Raw genomic sequence first — 26,314 nt, forward strand, 5'->3', positions numbered from 1 at the left:
ACTTGTACATTGCTGGTGGGACTGCAAATTGGTGCGGCCAATTTGGAAAGCAGTTTGGAGATTCCTGGGAAAGATGGGAATGGAACCACCATTTGACCCTGCTATTGCCCTTCTTGGACTATTCCCTGAAGACCTTAAAAGAGCATGCTACAGGGATACTGCCACATCGATGTTCATAGCAGCACAATTCACAATTGCTAGACTGTGGAACCAACCCAGATGCCCCTCAGTAGATGAATGGATAAAAAAAAATGTGGCATCTATACACAATGGAGTACTATGCAGCAATAAAAAATGACAAAATCATAGAATTTGCAGGGAAATGGACAGCACTAGAGCAGATTATGCTTAGTGAAGCTAGCCAATCCCTAAAAAACAATTGCCAAATGTCTTCTTTGATATAATGAGAGCAAATATGAACAGAGCAGGGAGGAAGAGTAGGAAGAAAAGGGTAACATTAATCAGTGACATGAGATGGGAGGGAAAGGGAGAGATGAGGAAAATTGCATGGAAATGAAGGGAGACCCTCATTGCTATACAAAATTACATATAAGAGGCTGGGTGGGGAATGGGAAAATAAATAAGGAGGGAGATGGATTACAGTAGATGGGGTAGAGAGAGTAAAAGGGAGGGGAGGGGAGGGGGGATAGTGGGGGATAGGAAAGGGAGCAGAGTACAACAATTACCAATAGGGCATTATGTAAAAGTGTGGATGTGTAACCGATGTGACTCTGCAATCTGCATTTGTGGTAAAATTGGGAGTTCATAACCCACTTCAGTCTAATGTATGAAGTATGATATGTCAAGTGCTTTGTAACGTTGTGAACAACCAATAAAAAAAATAAATAAATAAATAAATATGAAAATAGAAAAAAAAAAAAAAAGAATTTCTGTCAGTACAGGCACAGACAAAGCCGGATTATGAAGACTGAAGTAATAATGATAAAAACAACAGAAATCTTTAGCTGAGAAATACCTAAGCCAAATTAAAAATGTGTTAGAAGGTATCAATGGCAGAATAGACACTATGGAACAAAAAAAAAAATCAGTGAGCTCAAAAGCATTCTATTTGAAAATACACTTTTGAAGGGGAAAAAAAGAATTTGGAGGAATTGATAAAATTTGCAGAAACTTTGATAAAACATTAACTAGAGCAAATGTTCACATTATTTGGATTCAACAGGAACTTGACAATCCCAAAGGGTAGAAAGCTTATTCAAAGAAACATGAAAAATTCTAAAACCTAGAAAAAGATACAAATATCCAGGTATAGAAATGTCAAAGGTTATCAATCAGATTAAACTCAATTTGGTCTACCCCAAGATGCATTATAGTCAAGCCTTCAAAGATTAAAGACAGAAATGATTTGCAAAGTAGCAAAAGAAAAAAAAAATTGCACATGAGGTTATTCCAATTCATCTGACAGTAGTCCTTCTCAGTAGAAATTTTATAGTCCAAGAAGGAGCGGGATGAGATCTTTATGATATTGAAGAAAAACAAAACAAACAAACAAACAAAATCTGCTAACCAAGAATACTGTACCTTAGAAATAAAGGAAAGATATAGCAATTCCTAGACAAACAAAAGGTGAATGACATTCATCACCAGGAGACTTGTCCTACAAGAAAGGCTAATGGAAGTTCTTCAAACTCAAAGAAAGAGGTTCTAATGAGTAGGAAGAAATTATAGGAAGAGATAAAACTCACTGGGTGAGAGGAATTATACAGACAAATTCAGAATGCTCTAATATTGTAAACATGGTGAATAAATCATTTAGTACTTCATTATAAAGATTAAAAAACACATTTAAAAATAATATCTTCATTAATATATTAAGAGATGGACAGCAGAGAAGGGTATAAGATAGGGCATCCAAGATTCAAACTTTGAGTAGGAATGTAATGCAAGTATAGATGATCAGGAGAAAGAAGATAACAATGACCAGGATGATTTTGTAGGCCTGAAACTGAGTCAAGGGCCTTGCACATTCTAAGTAAGCACTCTATGGCTGAGTCATAAGTTCCTGACTTTTATTACTATTTTCTTCAATGATACATTGCTATTTTTTTTCAAAATAGATTCTTATAATCAAAAGATGTTTTTGTAAACCTCATGGTAACCACAAAACAAAAATCTACAATAGTCACACTAAAAGTAATGTGCAAGGAATTAAAACACATTACAAAATGACAGAAAAATGTCGGTAGTAAAACTTTATCAATAAGTAATATAATCGGGGCTGGGCATGTGGCTCAAGTGGTAGTGCGCTCGCCTGGCATGCGTGCGGCCCGGGTTCGATTCTCAGCACCACATACAAACAAAGATGTTGTGTCCGCCAATAACTAAAAAATAAATATAAAAAAAATTCTCTCTCTCTCTTTCTCTCTCTCCCTCTCACACTCTCTCTTTTAAAAAAAAAAAGTAATATTAATGTATTAAACTCTTTAACCAAAGGACATAAAGTGACTAAATGGATTAATAAAACAAGACCTAATCATATGTTGCTTATAAGAAAATCACTTTACCTCTAAGGACACACATAGACTGAAGGTGAAGGAATGAAATAAAATAATACATACAAATGGCATTAAAAAGGAAGCAGGAGATCTCATATCAGATAAAATAGACTTAAAAAGCAGTGAAAATAGACAAGAAATGTTATTATATCTTGACAAAGGGGTCAATTCAACAAGAGAAAATACCAATTCTAATAATATTGGTATCAGAGACTCCAAATATACAAAGCAAATATTAATAGACTTAGAGGAAGAGATAGATTCTGATATAGTTACAGTAAAAGACTTTAATACCACACTTTCAGCAATGGACTTTAATAGAAAGTCAACAAAGAAAGAGCAGAGTTAAATCCCATCCTAGACCAAATGGACCTAACAGACATCTGCAGAACATTCCATTCAACAGATGCTGAATAAATATTTTTCTCATCAGTACTAATAATATTCTGGACAGATCCTAGGATAGGCCACAAGACTGGTACTGCATTTAAATTTTTAAGAATTAAAATCATATTGAGTAACTTTTCTGACCTCAGTTCAATAAAAATAGAAATAAATAACAAGAAAATCTTTTCCACAAGTACATGGACTTATTTTGAACAACCAATGGATAAAGGGAAAAAATAAAGAAGAAAATTTAAAATTTTCTTAAAACAATTGAAAATGAAGACAGAACATACCTAAATGTATGGCATATAGAAAAATCAGTGCCAAGAATAAAATTTATAGCCTATATCCAAAATGTAGAATGATCTCAAATAAAGATCCAATTGCTGCATCACAAGGAAAAAGATAATTAAGAACAAACTAACCCCTTAATTTGCAGAAGAAAAGAAACAGTAAAGAATAGAGCAGAGTGAGTATGGTGGTGCATGCCTATAATCCCAGTGGCTCAGGAGGCTGAGGCAAGAGGACCACAAGTTCAAAGCCAGCCTCAGCAACTTACTGAGGTCCAAAGCAACTGAGTGAGATCCTGGCTTTAAACAAAAAGTGCTGGAGAGGGCTGGGGATGTGGCTCAAGCGGTAGCGCGCTCGTCTGGCATGCGTGCGGCCTGGGTTCGATCCTCAGCACCACATACCAACAAAGATGTTGTGTCCGCGGAGAACTAAAAAATAAATATTAAAAAAAAAAATTCTCTCTCTCTCTCTCTCTTTCTCTCCTCTCTCACTCTCTCTTTAAAAAAAAAAAGTGCTGGTGCTGGAGATATAGCTCAGTGGAAAAGTGTCCCTTGATTCAAACCCAGATACCCAAAAGAGATGCTAGTGAGTAGGAAGAAAATGTGGGAAGATATAAAACTCACCAGGAAAGAGGAATTATACAGACAAATTCAGAAAGCTTTAATATTATAAACATGGTGCCCAAATCATTCATTACTTCAGTATGACAAGTTTAAAAAAAGAGTGGAGAAAAAAATAAATAAAAAATAATATAAAAATGATGGAAAAAAAGAGCTGGTTCTTTAAAAAGATGAACAAAAGAAACAAACCTTACCTTAGTTCTATAAACTAGGACAGAGACAAGATTCAAATAAATAAAATCAGAGATATTACAACTAACACCAAACACAAAGGATCATTAGAGAGTACTATGAACACAATGAACGCAGAAAGCAAATTTGATAATCTAGAAGAAATGAACAGATTTCTAGACACATGCACCAAGATTACCAAGATTAAATCATGGAGAAACAGAAAACCTGGACAGACCAATAACAAGTAACCAGTTTGAAACAGTAATAAAAAGTTTCCCATCAAAGAAAAGACCAGGTGGCTTCACGGCTGAGTTCTATTAACTTTAAAAGTGTTAATACCAATTTTCTTTAAATAATTAAAGAAAAACACAACAGGAAAGACTTCTTTCAAAAGTGTTCAATGAGGCCAGCATTACCTAATTCCAAAACCAGAAAAGGACACAACAAAAAAGAAAACTCCAGTCAAATATCCTTGAGGAACATATGCAGAAAATCAGCAATAAATATTGGCAAATCAAATCCAACAGCATATTAAAAGGAATTTTCACCATGGTCTAGTGCAATTTATACCAGGGATTCAAGGACTGTTCAACCACAAATAAAACAATGAATAATGAATATTAAATGGTGTGATATATCACATCAACAAAATGAAGACCCAAAACCACATAGTCATTTCAATAAATACAGAAAGGGCATTTCATATAATTCAATATCCCTCATGACAAGAATGCTGAAAAATTTTAGGTACAATAAAGCCAAAGTTAGCATTACCATAAATAAAGAAAAGCTGAATATTTTTTTCTCTAAGATCTGGAACAAGACAGGACGCCTGCCTTCACCACTTTTATTGAACATAGTGTTAGTAGTCCTGGTCAGAAAATCAGTCAAGAAAAATAAATAAAGTACATGCAGAATTAGAAGGACATCAAATTGTCACTGTTTGCAGATAATATATTCTTATATAAAAAAAGACCCTAAATTTTACCAAAAACGTGTAGAACTAATGAATTCAGTAAAGTTACAGGATACAAAGTCAACTAGCAAAATAGCTAGCATTGTTATATCCCAATAGTAATTTTCTAACATAGAAATGAAGAAAGTAAGTTCATTTATAACGGTTACAAAAATAATAAAATCCCTAGGAATAAATTTAAGTACAGAGGTGATAATTCTCTGTAATGAAAATTATAGAACATTGATAAAGGAAATTGAAGATGACACACATTAAAAATACATCCTGTGTTCATAGACTGGAAGAATCAATATTGTTAAGAGTTCAACTAGCAACCTACAGATTCAATGTAATTCTTATTTTTTTCAATGTAATTCTTATTTAAAAAAAAAACAATAACATTCATCACAGAATTAGAAAAGCAATCCTAAAATTATATGGAACTACAAAAATCCACGAATAGCCAAACCATCTTGAGCAAACGGAATAAAGCAAGAGACATTACACTGCCTTGATTCAAAACATACTCCAAACCTTTACTAATCAAAATGGCATGAGGTTGGCATACACACACACACACACACACACACACACACACACACACAAAGACACGTACACTGAAAAAAACTGAATTAATAACTCCAAATGATTTTTTAACAAAGGTGCTAAAACATGCATCAGAGAAAGGATGATTTTTTAGATAAATGTAGTAGGGGAAATTGGATATTCACACGCAGGAGAGTGAAGATAAACTCCTATCTCTCACCAGTTACAAAGATCAACTCAAAATGGATTAAAGACTTAACTGTAAGATCTGAAACAAAGGAACTAGAAAAAAAAATAGGATAAATGCTTCAGGACATTGGAATGGGCAAGGATTTTTTGGATAATACCCCAAATATACAGAAACAAAAGCAAAAATAAATAAATGAATTAAATCAAAGTTTCCGCACAGCAAAGGAAACAACAGAGAGTTAATCTACAGAACTGGATAAAATATTTGCAGACTTTACATCTGACAAGGGGTTAATATTCAAAATATAAAAAGAACTACCAAAACTTGAAGACAATAAAACATGTAACTCAATTACAAAATGGGCAAAAGACCTAAATAGACATTTCCCCAAATAAGACAATCAAATGGCCAACAGGCATATGAAAAATGCCAACATCATTAATCATCAGAAAAATTCAAATCAAAACCACAATGAGATATCCCTTCTTTCTAGTTAGAACAGCTGTTATCAAAAAGACTGAAGATAACAACTATAGTCTTGCATGTGGAGAAAAGGGAACACTTGCACACTATTGGTGGGACTGTAAATTAGTGTAATCGCTATTAAAAACTGCATAGAGGATCCTCAAAAAATTAAAATAGAATTACCATGTAATCCAACAATCCAATAATGGGTATATATCCAAAGAAATTAAATCAGTATGTCAAAGAAACATCTGTATTTCCACATCAACACTATTCACAGAAGATATGGAATCAACTTAGATGTTCATCAATGGATGAATAAAGGAAGGAAATGAGATGGTACATATACATAATGGAATATTATTCAGCTATAATAAAAATGAAAACCTGTCATTTAAGACATCAGTATAACTGGAGGTCATTGGGTTAAGCTTTGAAAGCAAGTATCAAATGCTGTCACTCAAATGTGCAATCTAAAACTTTGGTTATACAAAATCTGAGAGAATAGTGGTTACCAGAGAGAGGCTGGGGAGAGTAGAGTTGTGGGAAGAAATGAGGAAGATTGATCAAGGAGTAATGTGATAGGTAGGAGAAATAAGTTCTGGTGTTCTATTGTACAATGAAGTAACTATAAATTATAATGTACTTTTATATTTCAAAACAGCTAAAAGAAAAAATTTGAACGCTTTACCACAAGGAATGATAAATGTTTGAGAAGATAGACATGTTTGCCATCATCTGAATACTATACAACATATACATAAATCAATACATCACATGGTTGGTACTCCATAAATATATATAATTTTCATGTCACAATTTAAAAAATGTTTGTCACCTATAATTGCTATGTATAGGTGGCTATATGTGTTTGTTTTCATGGAATGAAATTTAAAAAAAAAACATTGATTTAGGTTTCTGATATATATCAGTGTACATGACACTTAACATATAACTCCACAGAAAAGGATGAATTAGTTAATAAATGGTTGCTATCCCAACTGAGTATTAATATAGAATAATATTAAAAATTTTTTTTCTTTTATCTGGGAATCATGGTTTCCCAACTAAATTTCAGATATATTAAAGACTTTAGTATACAGGAAATTGAGTACTACCAGAAAATATAAGGGAAACTATACGCAAACTAGTGTTTAGGAAACCTGTTTTAAAAATCCAGGGCTAGAAGTTTTAAAAACTGTGAAGTAGTGTTCAGTTAGGAAAGTAAGAAATACACTAATCATTTCAAAAAATAAAATTAAATATACAAAATTGGGTACACAAGTGTTGAAGGGTTCAGTGAGTGAGGAGACACTGAGGTTTCCTAGAGAAAGCAGCTGTTCTACCACCCACCACCTCTATTTCTATCACCTCCTCAACCAGGGCTGGGAGAACTAAAGGAAAAAGTCATGGTTCTCAAAAACTAGGAACCTAGGAGTCTTGCAAGCTGCCTTTTTCTTTCCAACAAAAATGGGAGAAAAAATTGGGAGGAATTCAAGCTTTGAGAGGCTTGAAAAAGTGTCCAAATTGGAAGAGAGAAAAAAAAAAGGTAACAAAGTTAGCCTGCCAACATTTCATGGAGGCAGTTGCAAAGGAGACAACTAGTATACAAAGTCTAAGTGCTGGTATTTAGAATGACTTAGGATTTTAGAACTGAAAAAAATAATATGATGGTATGTAGACATACTTAATTCGAGCATTCTATTTTATTACTTTCTTTCTCTCTCTCTCTTCTTGCCTCTACAAATAATGTAGAAATAAATATATCCTTGTTAAAAAAAATCCATTCTATTCTGGTGTGTGTGTTGGGGTGGGAGTGGTCCAAACTGTATAGATTTCCAGGAATATGAAACTTTGCTATTTTTCTAATTCTTATGTTTTTCTGTTGACTCTCTTTATTTCTCCCTTTTGCCATAAAATCCTTTTAAGGTTTATGTAGTCCATTAAATCTATCTGGTTAATGAGTTTATTTTTTTTTAAAAGGAGGCTAAAACTTGTAGAAAGTAAAATATCTTGCTTCAAAACATCATAGTCAGTATAATGGCATGAAGACAGAAAAGATGATTCAATGAATAAGAACAACACAGAAATACATCCAAGCATATGTGAGAAAATGACTTTCTGCAAAGATGCAAAGGCAATTCAGTGACTAAAGGACAATCCTTTCAATAGATGTTGCTGGAACAATTGAGTATGCATATGCACAATAATGAACCTCAATCCCTACCTTGTACCACATTAAAAAAATCAACTTGAAATGGATCATATACTTCAATGTAAAACCTATACTTACAAAACTTTTAGAAGAAAATTTGGGGGAAATCTTGGTGAAAAACATTTAGGCAAAGGTTGTGTTTAGATATGACATTTAAAACATTACTGAACGTTCACAAATGAGATTTTATCAAAATTGAGAAGTATCACTGTTCAAAGATATAAATAAGAAAATGAAGTCTCATGGCATATTCTGGGGGAAAATATTTGCCAATCACATAAAGGACCTGTATCTAGAATATATAACAACTCTCAAATGGCAGATAGACACATGAAAATTTTTTTATCATCACTAGTTATTAAAGAAGCACTTGGACAGCTCATTCACCACTGACCACCAGAACATATCCCGCTGATGGGGATTAAGGGTCCAAAAAAATCTGAATGCTGAAAAAAACATAATTGCTTTAACAAGCAAATCAAAATAGAATATACTTAAGAAGAACAAAAAAAAATCCTATTCAAAAAAGGTAAGGTCAAATTCATCATATAGACTAAGGAGTTCCCAAGGGTTTGCCTATGTTTGATCTCCAGCAGCAAAAAACTGAAAAGAGGTGGGAGAGAAGAAGGGGGAATTAAATACCTTTGATAAAGAAGTGAAGACACAAAGAAATTAAAAATAATTCTCAAAGAGGTGAAATTACAGCATAAAATAGATTTTTCTGGAAAAATCATGTATAAAAATTTAATTAATTGGTTTTAATATATTTAACATATAATCATTCAATTAAAACTAATTTATAATCACCTAATTAAAGTTTAATTACACATATAATTGTACAGTTTATGTGTAATAAGAAATTAAAATTTTCAATAAACTAAGAGAAGATGGTCACAGCAGTCTGAAAAATTAAAAAAAAAAAATTTAAATAGCCCCAAATCGCAGAGTAAAACCGAAAAGACATGAAAAATAAAGAAAAGTCTGCTCTGAAAACCTGGGACATGTGGAGCTTTTCAGGGAGCCATCTGGATAATCAAACCCATTATTTTCTTCCTTTTGTCAGTTTTCTCATGCTGCTGGTCTACAGCCTAAACTTTGAGAACCATGAGACTAGCCTACAAAAGTCCAAACCATCCTAAAAGTTACTACAAAGGTTGCTCCTTTTGCTTTGCAAATTCAACATAGTTTTTCATAACAAAAACTTCACAAAGCAGCTCCATACATATAAGGTAAAAATTTGAAAATATTTAAAGTGAGAAAGATCATAGAAATGTCAAATTTTATCATATCAACTTTTACTTTTTCCCCAAATTGAAGATAAGACGGTGTTATCCAAGGAGTTTGACAGGAGAGTATTATCCAAGTTGACATGACTCTATTACTTTTTTAAGTCAAAAGCATAAACCTGATGCTAATGTGTGCCTCAGATGTGTCTCCTGAGCAGCTTAAAATAAATTTTGTAAGTCATTTTCATATTGAATTTCTATTCTTTCCTCCACTAACTCAACGTTCTGCTGGAGATGTTTTCCTCTTAAAAATATTAATTCAAAATATTAATAACAATGAAAATATAAGATTTAACATTTATGTATTAAGTTGGTGAAAATTATATTCATTTTTTATTTATTTTTTAAATTTTTTTTATTGGTTGTTCACAACATTACAAAGCTCTTGACATATCATATTTCATACATTAGATTGAAGTGGGTTATGAACCCCCAATTTTAACCCCAAATGCAGATTGCAGAATCACGTCAGTTACACATCCACAAGTTTACATAATGCCCTATTAGTAACTGTTGTATTCTGATACCTTTCCTATCCTCTACTATCACCCCTCCCCTCCCCTCCCATCTTCTCTCTCTACCCCATCTACTGTAATTCATTTCTCTCCTTGTTTATTTTCCCATTCCCCTCACAACCTCTTATGTGTAATTTTGTAGAACAATGAGGGTCTCCCTCCATTACCATGCAATTTCCCTTTTCTCTCCCTTTCCCTCCCACCTAATGTATCTGTTTAATGTTGATCTTTTCCGCTGCAGTCTGGTGATGTCAGTTCTCTGCCATGGTGGTATCTCTTGCAAATGGCGACAGTTCGTTTCCCTTTGCTGGATGACCAATGCAACGGGTGGATCCTGACTGTCTCTCCTAAGCCCCGTTTAAATCCTGTGGCCATTGCCTATGAAGGCTCAGTTGGCATTTACCTCCATAGGATCAGAAGGGCCGACCAGTTGTTTCAGCGGGATGGATTAGTGCTGAGTCACAGCTGTTTGTCTGTGAGAAGCAGGCGAAGGGGAGCTTGAATTCAGCGGATCCGGGCTCAGTGTGTGTTCTGAGAGGCCCAGATTGTTCGCCCCAGATCCACGTCAGCTCAGCATTGCCTAGTGATCCTGAGCAAACAGCATTTAGACTGTTTATGACTCCCTATGCTCACACAGCTGAAGAGGTCAGAGACTTGATCTCTCTGCACCTGCCGCCAATATATATTCATTTTTTAAACATTGCTTACAATAAAGCAAGAACTACACTGTCAAATTGCAAAAACTTAGGGTTTGAGAAACATGAAAGAGTAGGGATTCCAGAGTTGGAGCCCTGTTTATAATTTCTGCAGGTAAGCTAACAGAGCAGTGTGCTTCTCTTTGGTATGAAAGATTCTACTTATTGCCTGTAAATATTTATTTTTCAAATCCTAACATCGTAAATCAAATCCCAGTGTTAATATTTCCTAATCCTTTACTTTTCACAGTGTTTACATAAAGCTTTTTGTACTTAAAAGGATCTTTCCTTTAATTTATTTATAAAAATCCTGACTTCTTTCATGCATATCAGTGAGGTGGAATAAATAGTCTGAATTGGCATTCTGATCAGAAGAAAATAATCAGGAGTATGATTACTAGCTTATTAGGTATAGCTGAGTTTAAATCAAGATGTCACACACATGCATCACAAGGTGGTTCTAGGATGCCTGCTGATACCTGGGAATCACCACTGCATTTTGAGGGGCTTGAATTAGACAAAGAACTTCAGAGCAAAGGTCATAAATTATTTGTAGCAAAGATGATGAAGGATTTCAGAGACAAGGACTATAACCACAACCAAAGGAGGCTTGGCAGTGAGAGCTATTGAGATGATCCTTCTTGCACTCTTATTCAAAATCATCAAGTCTGTGCTTTTGAGAGAGCTCGCAAGTGAGTCAATTTATGAAATGTGACATTTATGAAATGTGACTATCTTGTGTTTCTTGTTAGTTTTGGTAATCCCAGCAGCATCTAAAAATCTGCCACACAATGAAAGTTGACCATGCATTTCTGACTTATTGGGTAAGAAACTGACTCAGAATAATTACTGCCCTCAGGCAAATAGATCATAGGAACATTGCTGTAACATAGAGGTTTATCTTGAAATGGATCTATAACCAAAATTGGGTTACCCTCTCAGTATCTGTTACTTGAAGCCTGTGCAAGAGATTAGCTACGTAAGGTCTCTACACTTTTGAAAATTACTGCAGAAATTTCTTTTTACAGAAAACGTCTGCCGTGCCTAAATACCTAAATATTACCAACAGGGACAACTTTTATCCAAGGATAAAGGTATAGAGTGGTGGAGGAAATCGATGAACAAGCCATTATTCCAACTATTAAGACATAGATGATCGGGACAAATTAGTTCTATTTGCAGGATGCCAATGTGTCAAATAATGGCAACCAACCTTTTATTGGATGCCTATTAAAGCCAAGGCATGACACTAGCTAGGTGTTTGGGTTATAAGTACTGCTAATTCTCATAATTAGCTTCTCTAGATCACAGTTAATTAGCAGCTGAGCTGAATGCAATCCCAGCAGATTCAACAATCACCAGGTCAGAGGACTTCTCTAGTATATTGCACTAAAGCTAAGGTGAGGAGGGGGATCATGCTGAGCAGCAGCAAACAAAAGAGGGCTTGAATTTTGTGTGGAAAATAAGAAAGATGAGACTGAGATGGAGGGCTAAGTAAAAAACAGGTCTGAGAATGACAAAGGCAAGGTTGCTAGAGTCAGTTGCTAAAATCAGTCAATTCCTGGCATAGTTGTATAAATGGCTACAGCAGAATAGGAAAACACTTTGATGGGCCCTCTGAAGCTACAGTCATGGCACTCCTGGCACAGTTTTAGGGAAACTTCTGGAAATTTGTATGGATTCTTTTTTTTTTTTTTTTTTTTTTGATCTCTACAAATGCTTAATCTTATAAAGGTTACACATTTATAATGCTATTTCAAAAGGACAGTCTGTACAGAATGTAGAACTTTGAAGTTGCAGTGATTTTTGTGTAGTAAGAACAAACATTTTTTTTTTCATTAAAACATTTATGGTGAAGGAGCAGATTCATACATTGGATTAAATGTGTTGAATCAGATGCATTTCTCAATATTATTTGGATATATAGTAGGAGGAATGTAAGGCTCTTTTATATAGCAGCAGCCCTGATCAAGGCAAAAACTTTCAACAGTCATCCAGAAGTCCAGAAGAGTTGACCATGGCTTAGAAAAGGTGAGAAATTGCTTTTACCAAATAGAAAAATAGAGTCTTGCAGGGAAATATGGGGCCTCCATAGTTAAAATTTCTTCTTTTTTTCTGTCAAACCAAAGGGAAGAGAAAGACACTTTTGAAAGAGAGGCAAAAAAATCCCCCAGGGAAATTACTATAAGTACTACATAAGGAGATGTTGAGATAACAGACAGCCACCCTGTTGGCAAAACTACTGGGGGTTGTTCATCTTTGATACACATGAAACCACAGTACTTTTACACAGAAAATTGATACCTGAAGTAGCACAGATGAAAAATTAGAGGTTCAGCTTTTAAAGCAAGAAAAAGATGAAAAGGACCATGTCCGAAAGGAGTTAAAGGTAAGACAGAAAATAAAGCTGGGTGTAGCTGCACACATCTGTAGGCCTAACTACTCAGGAGGCTGAGGCAGGAGCACCACTTGAGCCTAGGCATATGGGACTGCTTGAGCAAAATAGCAAGACCCATCTCAAAAAATAATAATAATAAATTAAAATTTAAAGAAGACAAAACCAATTCATTATATTTTGGTATTTACATGTCTTTACAGCTTGCTGCATTTATTTGCACTGACCATAATATGTAATTTTTTCCAGCTTTATTGAGGTATAATGGACAAAAAATTATTTATGATTATATATATGATTAAGGTGTGCAATGTGATGTTTATATACATTGTGAAATGATTAGTAAATCTAATAATAGTCAATCTAAATAATTTATCTTACAAAGTTTTGTTTTGTACGTGTTTAAGAATACTTAATGTCCTACTCTCTTGGCAAATTTCAAGTATACAATACATTATTTCTAACTTTAGTCAGTAGATTCCCAGGATTATTCATATTATAACTGAAAGTTTTAACCTTTGAAACATATTTTCCTATTTTCTCTTTCCCTCAACCCCTGGTAACAACCCTTCTATTGTTTGTCTTTATGAGTTTTATATCATGAATTGTATATTATAAATTTTAAGCCTCAGGGAAAAACAATCGTTGAATGTAAAGGTCCTATTTGGTCAGGGGACACGAGTTAATCTTTGTAGCTCTCCTCTTTTGTTCAGTAAACCTATAGGAAATGATATTAAATAAATGAGGGTGGAGAGAATCAATGTTTTGGCTTTTTATTTTGAGCTCTCAGAACCTGTTTTTGGATTTTTGGTTTAACAATCTGTGGACAGCAGGCTATACCCTGCTCGGAGTTATTCCATGAACAATAGTTTTCAGGCTGTGCGTAACCCTGAGTTACTTCATTTTGTAAGTTAGAAGTTTGTCACAAATCAATCTTGAGTCTAATTGACAATGTAGAATGAGTCTATTCTTTGTACAAGTAAACAACCACCATCTTCCCAGCAGAATCATAAGATACAGACTGATAAATAACTTATTTGAGCCACCTTATCAAACTAAATCTGGAGCACCTGGACAAATGGACAGCCCAGATCATTTAAGGAGTTTATCAGGGCTGGGGATGTGGCTCAAGCGGTAGCGCGCTCGCCTGGCATGCGTGCGGCCCGGGTTCGATCCTCAGCACCACATACAAACAAAGATGTTGTGTCCACCAAAAACTAAAAAAAATAAATAAAAAATATTAAAAATTCTCTCTCTCTCTCTCTAAAAAAAAAACAAAAAACAAAAAAAACAACAAAAAAAAGGAGTTTATCAACCTCACCAGATGTAACTCTATTACTTAAGACTCGTAAGAGGACACACCCCCTCCTTCCTGCAAAGACTGAAAACATGTCACATTGACCCCATCACCTGGTCACTCATCAAAAGCCCAGGAAAATTGCCACAGTGACCAATCTCCTAGTCTCTGTCCTGAGTTTTAACTCAGCAGGTTTCTCCTGCCCATGACAATTGATGCAGGCAGGGTTCACTCCAAGCTGACATTCTGAAACTGACTTTGGTTGGATCCTTGACAACTCTGCTGAACTGGTTTGTTAAAACCATCTGACCACATACAGTGATTGTTTGCATTCTTATCTGCTCTCTGCCTTGCTCTTCTTAAAGAATCCTGAAACACTGCTGCTGCCTTAACCCTTTCTTAGTCTTTCTGTGACAGATTGATCTATACATATGTGTAGTGTGAAGTACATGTAACTTGAGTGTTAATAGATACTAGATATTAAGATTGAAATGAAATTAAAGAAATTGTCACTGCCTAGTTTCAATTAAGTGACCCATGACTATTTGGTAAATTGCAACCACTGAAAGTGTTATAGATTGTGAATTTATTGTTATTTAATACGTTCTTACAGAAGAATGTTTGGTCTGTCAGTAGCTTGCTCAACATTCTTTTGAGAAAAGCTCTATTTGTATTCTGGGAACAGACCCTGGAACCTAGAACTCAACTCAAAAGCCTTCTTGAAGCATGAACTTCAAACTTGTGATGGTACTAGGTGGAAAGTGTGGTCAAATGGAGTACACATGCCCTACCCAAAAGCATTCTAATTCATTTTAGGTTTAAAACTTTGGGCTTTCCTCAGGCTGTCCGTATGTAGAATGGTTCTAGGTGACATTGGCTGAGTGCTTAGTATGTTCTAGGTCCTGTGAATCCATTTGACAATTTACAGGGTAAGTAATGCAAGTTTGTTTCACAAAAGAAACAGGATTATAAGAAGTAAAATAACTTTTCTAAAATCACCCAGTTCCTAGCTGACAGGTTCGGTTTTGACCCAGGTATGTCTTTATTTTTGGCTTTACTCCGATGCTTATGGCAGGAAGCTTGTTGAAAGTGGATGAGGAAACAGAAGCTTATATACTAAATCATAAATTTTAGCCTGTACAGTGACAGAAAATGTTTAATTCTATTTTACTTTTTAAAATCTGCAATGATGGTACAATTTTATTCATTTCTAAAAATAAACAAACAAACAAAAAAACTTTACAAATGTTACTTTTTTGTTGTTGTTGTTTAAATTCACAGTGTTCCCATGAGGAAATGAAGAGAAATCTTCTCACTGTACATTAAGGTGAGCAGAAGAACAAAACCTGGGAAACAAAGACTATATATACTGTAGTCCTTTCAAAGTGACCCAGCAAAAGAGCAATGTAGAAAAGGTAGGACACAATGGCTTGTGCTTCTTAAATAAGAGCTCTGACTGACTGCTTCTATACATGAAATAACTGTGATTATTCTTGAATTTCATTACTTGGAGTTCATAAACACAGTTTGAAGGAAAGAAGATCACTACACAGAACAAAAGAAAGATGCTCTCAGTGATGATTTTTGTTACAAAGTTGGTTGATTGTTTGTTAGTTTGCTTACTTGTTTTAATCTCAAAAATACTAAGATTTCATATACTCTGAGCTCTGATTATACATTCAAATGCTCATTTTTTACTCAGTAGATATTTAACATAGAGATTAATACACAGGATATTTCTTAAATATAAGGTATTTGAAACCCTGATAATTATGAAGAGTGTTATGAAATAAAGATAAACATCTTAGAAATAACAATAATGTTTAATACTGAAAATTTACCATTCCAAAGGCACTGTACTAAGCACTTTATACTAACTTAGTGCTGTAATAATCCCATGAAGGGGGTAGAACTATCATCCCAATTTTATGAAAGAGCAAACAGGCACAAGGGAAAAAAATCACTAGTATTCAAAATTTCTAACCTTGGAATCTCACTTGAAAATATCTTTAACCATCCCACACAGAAAAGAAGAGCGGCCACACCCATGGAGAAGGCCCCACCTTCCAACGCATGGCTCCCAAGCCCACTTCCATCTTGGGACACTACAGCCACCACCATAGCCATTCCTGCATATAGTAGTTTCCACCTAGGGACAATGGACAAGGCCTGGAGGCAGCAGCCTGCCACAGTGCGTCATCTCCAAACAGGCCGCCCAACACCACCACACAGGCTGCTGTCTCAGTGCCATCTCTGAGAGTGATTGCCTCCATCTTGGGACAACTCCACCACCATCATGGGTTACCTCCTCCACTGCCACTGCCATCTTTAGTTGGGGCATCTTCCATCTTAGGACACAAGCTAGGGTGGATGCCAACATCAAGGTAGCTACAGATTTGATGCTGCCACCACCAACAACTAGGGAGTGATTGCTTCCATCTAGGGACAATAGCCAGTACCTGGGAGACTACCACCAAAGTCCCTGCAGGCTTGATTACACCAGAGGTATCCCTGCTAGCGAACTTCTTTTGATTTCTCTTTCATTTTCCCTATGATCTAATGCCTCTATAGTCTCACCTCCTACCTCATACACACCACATCCTACACCACCCCCTGCCCTGTTCTTTGTCTACCATTAGAAACTGTAGACCCTTTTGAAAACCTGCTGTTTATATTATAGTTATTAATTTAACACATCATTTCTTTTGATTGTGACAAAACTGTAATCATCTAAATAGGAGCTATCTGGTTTAATGCTACATATTGTTTGCAGTGGGTATTGTTAATATTGATCTCCCCCTTAAAAGAGAGGTATTGGAAACTTGCAGGGACTCTTATAAGTTTATAGGGTAGAAACTGTAATAACTTAGATCCACACTGCTAGAGGAGAAGACACATGAATAACATGATAAAACAAGGGAGGAAAGTGCCCCCATACAAACCAACAGGCTACAATAATAGCATCCATTGAGAGCACAGTAGAAGAGATGTCAGAGAAGGAGTTCAGAATGTACATAATTAAAATGGTCTATTTAGTAAAGTATGATATAAGAGAGCAAATGCAGGCAATAAATAATCATTCCAATAAAGAAATAAGAGAGCAAATACAGGTAGCAAAAGATCACTTCAACAAAGAGGTAGAGATTCTGAAGAAAAACTAAACAGAAATACTTGAAATGAAGAAAATGACAATCAAATTAAAAATTCAATAGACTTGATCACTTGGAAGACAGAACCTTAGGCAATGAAGACAAAATATATAATCTTGAAAATAAAGTTGATCACACAGTGAGGATGGTAAGAAACCAGAAACACACTCTCTAAAAATTATGAGATAACATGAAAAGACCAAATTTAAGTCTTATCAGGATAGAGGAAGGCACAGAAATACAAACCAGAGAAATGCACAATCTTTTCCATAAAATAATATCAGAAAATTTCCCAAACCTGAAAAATGAATTGGAAAATCAAATACAAGAGGCTTACAGGAAACCAAATATACAAAATTACAACAGATCCACACCAAGGCACATTATAATGAAAATGCCTAACATACAGAATAAAGATAGAATTTTACAAGCTGCAAGAGAAAAGTTCAGATTATATATAGGGAGAAACCAATTTGGATCTCAGCAGACTTTTCAACCCAGACCCTCCAAGCTAGGAGGTCTGGCATAAGATATACCAAGCTCTGAAAGAAAATAGATGCCAACCAAGAATCTTATATCCAGCAAAATTAAGCTTCAGATTTGATGATGAAATAAAAACCTTCCATTATAAACAAAAGTTAAAAGAATATACAAGAAAGCCTGCACTACAAAACATTCTCAGCAAAATATTTCACAAGGAGGAAATGGAAAAACAACATTGAAAATCAACAAAGGGAAGAACTACACTAAGTAAAAGCCAATCAAAGAAGAAATCAAATCAAGTAAAAAACCCAAAACAAACCAAAATGACTGAAAATATGAACCATACTTTAATAATAACTATGAATGTTAAGAGCCTAAATTCATGAATTAAAAGACATTGACTAGCAGATTGGATTTAAACAAAAAGACCCAACAATATGCTGCGTTTAAGAGACTCAACTGATAGGAAAAGACATCCACAGAGTGAAGGTGAAAGGATGGGGCAAAACATAACACTCACATGGACCATGTAAACAAGCAAGGGTATCCATCCTTATAACAGATAAAGTGGACTTCAAACCAAAATTAGTCAGAAGGGACAAAGGAGGACATTTCATACTGCTTAAGGAAATCATACATCAACAAGACCTAATAATTGTGAATATTTATGCCCCAAACAACAGAACATCTATGTATATCAAACAAACCCTTCTTAATTTCCTTTTTTATTAGTTACAACATGATAATACAATGATCTTGACATATCATACATTTAAATCAAATGGGGTATTCTTTCTTATTTTTCTGAGTATACAGGTTGCAGAATCACATTGGTTATACAGACACGTATATACATACAGCAATACTAGTGTCTCTTTTATTCTGCTGCCCTTCCTATCCCCCCTTCCTCTCCCCTCCCCTCCCATCACTTCTCTCTACCCAATCTAATGTGACACTTTTCTTTCTTTTTTTTCCCTCACATCGTCACACATGTATTTTTTCAAATAAATCAAAACACAATAACATTTGAGTGACTTTAACATACCTCTCTCACAACTATATAGATCTTCTGAACAAAGACTAAACAAAGAAACTATAGAACTCAATAATACAATCAATAATTTAGAGTTAGCAGACATATATAGAATATTTCATCCATGAATGGGAAAATACACTTTTTTTCTCAGCAGCACATGACTCCTTCTCTAAAATATACCATATGTTATGCCACAAAGCAAGTCTTAGCAAAAACAAAAAAGAATATATACACACACACACACACACACACACACACACATACATACACACACAGACACACACACACACACACCTCTGCATTCTAATGGAATGAAATTAGAAATCATGGACAAAATAAAAAATAGAATGTCTGGAGACTAAATAATATGCTATTGAATGCTGAATGGATAGCAGAAGACATAGGGAGGACATAAAAAAATCTTAGAAGTAAATGAGAACTCTAATATAACATATCAAAATCTCTGGGACATTATGGAAAAAAGTTCATTGCATTGAGCTGATTCATTAAAAGAATAAAATGTTAACTAGTAAATGACCTACCACATCATCTCAAAGCCCTAGAAAAAGAACAACAAATCAACACCAAAAGTAGCAAATGACAGGTAATGATTAAAATAAGGAATGAAATTGAAATAAAAGAAACAATTCAAAAAATTGACAAAACAAAAAGCTGGTTCTTTGAAAAAATAAATAAAATTAATAAACCCTTACCACACTAATGAAGAGAAAACATTGTAAAAGCTATCTATGGTAAACCCACGGCCAACATCATTCTAAATGGAGAAAAACTGGAATCATTCCCTCTAAAAATTAACAAGACAGGATTGTACTCTTTCACCACTTCTTTTCAACATAGTCCATGAAACTTTATCCAGAGCAATTAGACAAACAAAAGAAATTAAAGGGATATGCATAGAAAAAGAAGAACTCAAACTATCACTATTTACTGATAACATGATTCTAAATTTAGAGGATCCAGAAATTCCACCAGAAAAATTCTAGAATTAATAAATGAATTCAGCAAAGTAGCAGGCTATAAAATCAATACTCATAAATCAAATGCATTTCTATACATCAGTGATAAACCCTCTGAAAGAGAAATTAGGAAAATTACCCCATTCACAATAGCCTCAAAGACAAAACAAAACTTGGGAATCAATCTACAAAACAAAACAAAACTTGGGAATCAATCTAACAAAAGAGGTGCAATGAAAACTACAGTACACTAAAGAAAAAAATTGAAGAAGACCTTAGAAGATGGAAAGATCTCCCATGTTCTTAAATAGGAAGAATAAATATTGTCAAAATGACACATTACCAAAAGCATTATACAGATTTATTGCAATTCCTAGTAAAATCCCAACAACATTCCTCATGGAAATAGAAAAAGCAACCATGAAATTCATTTGGAAAAATAAGAGACTCAGAATAGCCAAAGCAATCCTTAGCAAGAAAAGTGAAGCAGGACTTTAAACTATTCTACAGAGCTATAGTAACAAAAATAGCATGCTTTTGGCACTGAAACAGACATGTAGACCAATGATACAGAATAGAAGACACAGAGTCAAACCCACATAAATACAGTTACACTAAACAGAGGCACTGAAAACATACGTTGAAGATAGCCTATTCAATAAATGGTGCTGGGAAAACGGTAAATACATATGCAATAAAATGAAAATAACCCCTATGTACAAAACTCAACTGAAAGTGGATGAAGGATCTAGCAATTAGACCAGAGACCCTGTACCTAATAGAAGAAAATGTAGGCACAAATTTTCATCATGTCAGATTAGGTCCTGACTTCCTTAACAAGACTCCTAAAGCACAAGAAATAAAATCAAGAATTAATAAATGGGATGGATTCAAACTAAAAAGGTTCTTCTCAGCAAAAGAAACAATCAATAATGTGAAGAAAGAGCCTACAGAGTGGGAGAAAATCTTTACCACACACACATCAGAGAGAGCACTAATCTCCAGGAAAGATAAAGAACTCAAAATTACCAAAACAACAAACAACCCAATCAACAAATGGGCTAAGGAGCTGAACAGACACTTCTCAGAAGAAGATATACATTCGATCAACAAATATATGAAAAAATGTTCAACATCTATAGAAATTTGAGAAATGCAAATCAAAATTACTCTAACAGTTCATCTCACTCCAGTGAGAATGGCAGTTATCAAGAATACAAGCAACAATAAGTGTTGGTGAGGATGTGGGGGAAAAGGCACACTCATACATTGCTGGTAGAACTGCAAATTGGTGCAACCATTCTGGAAAGCAGTATGAAGATTCCTCAGAAAAGTTGGAATGGAACCACTATTTTACCCAGCTATCCCACTTGTTGGTCTATACCAAAAAAACTTAAAATCAGCATACTATAGTGATGGAGCCACATCAATGTTTATTGCAGCTCAGTTCATCATAGCTAAATGGTGAAACCAATCTAGATGCCCTTCAATAAATGAATGGATAAAGAAACTGTGGTACATATACACAATGAAATATTACTGAGCATTAAGAGTGAATAAAATTATGGCATTTGTGGGTAAATAAATGGAGTTGGAGAATATCATGCTAAGCAAAGTAAGCCAATCCCCAAAATCCAAAGTCCAAATATTTTCTTTGACAAGTGGATGCTGATCCATAATGTGTGTGTTGGGGAGAGGGGTTGGTCAGGGGGGTGGCATGGGAAGAATGGAGGAATTTTGGGTTGGGCAAAGGGGAGGGGAGGGAAGGAGGCATGGGATAGGAAAGATGGTGGAATGAGACAGACATCATTACCCTAGGTACATCTATGATGGCAAAAATGATGTGATAATGAATTGTGTTCTACTAGAGAAATGAAAAGCTGTGCACCATTTGGGTACAATGTATTGAAATGATTCTGTTATGTATAATTAGAACAGAAGAAAAAGAAACTAAAAAAAAAAGGTCTTTAACAAAATAGTAAAGGTAGAAGACAACTTAGGGATCATCTTCTTCATCATTTCTCCAACTGGGCTTTGTATGAAAAGACGTGGGAAAAACTGATCCCTGGTCAAATCAATTTAGAGGTCACTGACTCTCTTGGTTAGTCACAATTCCTGAATTGTTTTAAATTCTTTTACAAGTTTCTATCACCTCTAAACTTAAAGGTTTAGTAATTTTAAAAACTATGCAATATGCTCAACAGCATTTTTTTAAAAAAATGCTTTCAAATTAATAGTTCCCCTTAAATTTTATGTCTTTAGCCAACTTTTGTTTGTTCAAACTACCTTAAGCAAAGTTATTAATGGAATAATTCAAGGGTCGGCATACCGTAACTACTAGACAAAACCAAATTAATAAAAGTTTTTTTTGTGTGTGTATATATGAAATGGTTGTAAAAAGGAGATGAGAGAGAGAGAGAGAGAGAGAGAGAGAGAGAGAGAGAGAGAGAGAGAGAGAGAGAACACCCAGCAAAGCCCTGGAGTGATCCTGGAAAACACAAAATATTTACTCAACTGGCTGGCCCTTCATATAAAAAAATGTACTAACTCTTGGAATAATGAACCACTTTGAAATAACAGGTACAATTTAAGGAGGTTTTTACTTTCACAGTGTAAATGTAAAATTGTTTTCTCTGTTCCAATAGAGAACAATTAAGTGGCAAGTCAAATCAAATGTTTATTGGTGCAATTATGTGTACTTAGCTTTGGCAGGTACAAACATTATCTTCCAAATTTAGGCATGTAAGAAATAGGACTTATTTCTCTAATGGCTTCTGTTTCTCATTCCACTAAAGAAGCTGAAAATTAATGTCCATCAATTTGGGGTCTCCCTTTTCCTAGGGTTGAGCCTAATTTTGAGAGGACTTTGCTGATTATTAAGTACCAGCTCTTTACACTGGAAGACAGGCCCTCCTCCTGCTCCTGGATCACCCATTTGCCTCACTTTCCATCACAGCCCCTTCAGGTCTTTTCTCACCATTAGTTCCTTGCCTGTTTAAGGCCATTACAGGCTCACTAAACAGAGGCCAGTTTCTGTCTGCTTGGATGATTTATTGCCTGTAAGTGGCTTAGCATTTGCTTGTCTTAAGAGCCTGAGTTTTCTTTAAGCTCAGGAAGGTATCACTTCTCAGCCTCATTACATTCTATATAATACCTTTTATAGTATTTGTTACATTATGATTTTCTATTTCTGAATTTACTTGTCCTTTAGAAACATCTTGAAAATAGGCATTGTTTTGCTTTTCATTTCTATGTCTCCAATTTATAGCATACTAGATATTCAAACATTGGTTCACATGAATGTGCAACTAAATCCATTACAGGCTTTCAGACTTGATTATAGTTTTGTTAGCATTTGAGCTATAGATACATCTGAAATAAATTTTCCTTAAATTACTCTTTTAGACTATTCTTCCCTTATATCAACAGAAATTGTGTGCATGCATATCTCTGTATATTTACTTACTCTCTCTCTCTCTCTCTTTCTCCAGGTTTTCAAAAGACTTCAGATAAATACAAAGTGGGACCAGACCACTGAGGAGAGTGAATGTAATAAAGTTTGATTGCTTTTCATTAAATATTAGAACAAAGTACACAACAGAGTCTGGCACATCAAAGATACAACTTGGATAGTCATTGAAGAACTTTAAGGAAAAAAAAAATCATTTGCCCACAAATTTTGTCTGAGTCCTAGATACCCCAACTTGATGTGCAAAAAAGAGGCAGCTCTGGGTACCTCCTAGACTGCTCATCTGCTGCAAAATGTCTTCTATGAGTAATAGAAGACATTGCTTTACACATGTGAGAATCCCACTTTTACTTAGCTGAAGCAGATGAGAGTCTAGGGGGGAACTACATAGAGAAAACACTGAATCATATTAGCTTAAGTCTCCAGAAAAATGTCATCCCTAAGTTGTGGTTTAATATTTGTTTAATGACTTTATTCTAAGAAGAAAGTTTTTACATCCTCTGTGCAATCCTAGTTGAAGATTAGGGGTTGCTTCCTGACAACTTGCTAATGAGGGAAATAAGGCAACCTCCAAAATTCATTAAGGCAATGTGTGGGGGCAGGGAGGGAGAGAGAGACCTTCCTAGCAACAGGGTGTAGCTTAATCCATATGTGCAAATCTAATGAAATGTGTCAGTTGAGATTTAGTTAAATGCTGCTGGTATGCTTCTAGGTCTGTCCAGGGAAACAACTCAATATCAGGAACTTGGGCAATTTGGTAAACTTGGAGTTGATTCTTCTGATAATGGTGGATATTTATGAAGCATCACTCTAAAATGCCAGAAATGTCCCTCCCAAGGACCTATCTTGCATCACTCTAACTCCAAACTAATTAAGAAACCTTCTGATACGGTGCGAGGAGAGGATGTGTTGTGCTTTGGAGAAGACAGCATTCCAACACTAGAAAAATTTTTATTATAACTCAAAATATGATAATTTGTTTCATGTATATTTATTCACATCAGACATACAAATCTTGGTGATATTGATAAAAGTCCAGTTACTGCCATGGGGCCACTTGCCTACACATTCTGACAGGGGCTATTTTCTTCCATCCTAGAAATTCAGTAGTCATCATCTAGTGCCTGGAATTTGCAGGAACTTGGGTATTAGTTGACTGGAATAAATGAATGATGTACATAAAAACTAATCCATCTGGAGAGTTCTTGAGAGCCAACCAGATTTCCTCTGGAGATCCCAAATTCTCTTTGCACATGATTTCTAGTTAAACTTTAACAAAGACATTTGCTCATTAACTTTCTTTACATAAGGAGTCAAAATGTAACTTCCAACTAAATTTCAGTGCCCAAAACATTATCTTCACACAAACTCAGTGTTTTCCTTTATCAAGTGTAAAAATGTCATCATCCATCGTCTTCCTTTTGTCTTGTCTGCCAGGATTCAAAGATATATTTACATATAATTGCAAACTATTTTATCTTCTGATGAAATTCCTCATTTTAACAATGTTTAACAACATTGCTAAACTACCATTTCAGATGGTCCACCAGTTACGTTTATTTTTACAACTTTAATGAACTGTAGTGAAATAATCTTTTCTTGATCCATTTTAGGAGTCCAGCTGGGGCTCTGTAACAAAAAAAAACAGATTAATAGGAGAAATACGTGCAAAATTTAAGTTTTACATGACACAGAGCCCTCATGAGAAAATGAAGACTCAAAGAAGTAGAGTTGAATGCTTACATGCTGAATTAGATAAAGAGAAGTAAATTATGGAAATGGAACAAGACAAAGAATCTTGGGCTAGGAACAGTTAATGGTAGAAAAGTTACTAGGAAGACAAAAGTTAGTTTCACAAGATTTGTTGATAAAGGTATTGTGGTCCCAGTGATAAGAATGGTGCTTTACTTTTGATATAGAAAGGATATCTTCTAGCATAGTTTTATCTTCTGCTTTTAGGACGAAAAGGGGAAGGTTAGATGTTCTTGCACCTGCTGTTTTTAAAGTAGCTTGTAAAGGAACACCTGTATGGGGAGACTTGTAGAAGAGGCACACATAGGACAGACACAGACACACAGGGAAGGTGCAGACAGACAGAAGGATGGCAGACAAAAGGGGGTGCCTACCCCTCTGCCATCATCTTTAATAACTCAAAGTTACATATTACCCACCACCAATGACTACACTTTAGCCAGTATTTCAGTGCTAGCCAACTGAGATAAGGTCCAGGTTAATGCAACAAAGCCTCTCTCCTTTAAAGGATGTCATTATGTAAACCAGGGAGTGCATCTGCATAGTTAACTTCATAGCCTCAGCAGGGAATTGCTGGGGATTCCAATCCTGGGAATCAGGGGACCAGTTACCCCCAGGAGTTTGTTCACGGGGGAATGCTTCCCTGTCTATTTCCACGGTCTATCTACAGTAGATTTATGCCAAAATGTCTACTTTGTGGCAGCAAATTCTGCCACCCTTCAATACTCCCTCTAACAGAGATAGTATCTTTTCATTTTTCTTCTCCTTACTCACTGTATAATGCGGGTATTAACACCCATTTCCCCTTAGGTCTCTTTGTACCTTTCTTGTTCAACCTTCCAATCTTCATCAACAATCTTTTTATATTGTTAGGGTTTGGATCTTAAATATCCGTTAAGCT

The 26,314-nt window shown here is 35.0% G+C and overlaps 1 protein-coding gene across 2 annotated transcripts in view; it reads right to left on the reverse strand.

Moving 5' to 3' along the window:
* Positions 1 to 24,600: 24,600 nt before the first annotated feature.
* LMBRD1 (LMBR1 domain containing 1) overlaps positions 24,601 to 26,314 on the reverse strand; it is a 102,907-nt gene continuing 101,193 nt past the window's right edge. The window contains exon 17 of one of the 2 annotated variants that reach the window (XM_081293834.1): positions 24,601 to 25,290. The gene's annotated coding sequence lies outside the window, so the exon portion shown is untranslated. The remainder of the gene's footprint in view (positions 25,291 to 26,314) is intronic. The other variant, XM_081293832.1, reaches the window with a different exon arrangement.

The sequence above is a fragment of the Spermophilus citellus genome, assembly GCF_964194105.1.
Source record: "Spermophilus citellus genome assembly, chromosome: 5".
Classification (NCBI taxonomy): Eukaryota; Metazoa; Chordata; class Mammalia; order Rodentia; family Sciuridae; genus Spermophilus; species Spermophilus citellus.